We start from the raw sequence: 708 nt of genomic DNA on the forward strand, positions 1-708 counted from the left end.
TATATAATGAAAAATTTATTTATATATGTGGGAGCAATATGCTCTTTAAGGGCGTCATATTCCTTGTAACACTGCCATATTATTTTATATATACATTATTACATTGACTGGCTGGGTTTAACATTTTTTGTATTTATGTGAGTTTCTGTTGTTTAATATTTTTAAAAAATGAATAAAAATAATGTTAAAAAAATATATATCTATTTTTCAGTGAGAGCACATCTCGTATCTTAACAGTATTAAGCAGATTTTAGGGGAAAAAAAATCATGATTACACATATTGCCAATAAATTATAAGTTTTAACAGAAAACATAAACAGTATTTTCACGATGTTCCTAAGGTTTAAGAATTCTCTTGGAGACATTTATTCTTAATAATTAATTTTTCCTTGATTGTCTAAAATTTTAAGCTAATTACAGTTTGTTTAATAAAACAATACTCGAATTTTTTCTCTAAAAAATCAGAAAATATTTTTAAAGGATAAATATGTGACCTAATATGTGCTCTATTTGCTTTTTGTTTGTAGTTTTAGATAGATAAGTGAGAAAGAAATGAAGCTTTCATCTGTGCATTTAGGTTTGGAGGTTATACAGGTGCTATATTGCACATATGTTTTAATGCGTTCTGATGCAAAGTATATTTCCTATATCGGAGTGATTGTTGTTATGAGAAACTGCTTTATAATGGTATGCATAAAGCATGCTTTT

This window comes from Halyomorpha halys, unplaced genomic scaffold (genome assembly GCF_000696795.3).
Source record: "Halyomorpha halys isolate HHAL.00 unplaced genomic scaffold, Hhal_1.1 Scaffold238.1, whole genome shotgun sequence".
Classification (NCBI taxonomy): Eukaryota; Metazoa; Arthropoda; class Insecta; order Hemiptera; family Pentatomidae; genus Halyomorpha; species Halyomorpha halys.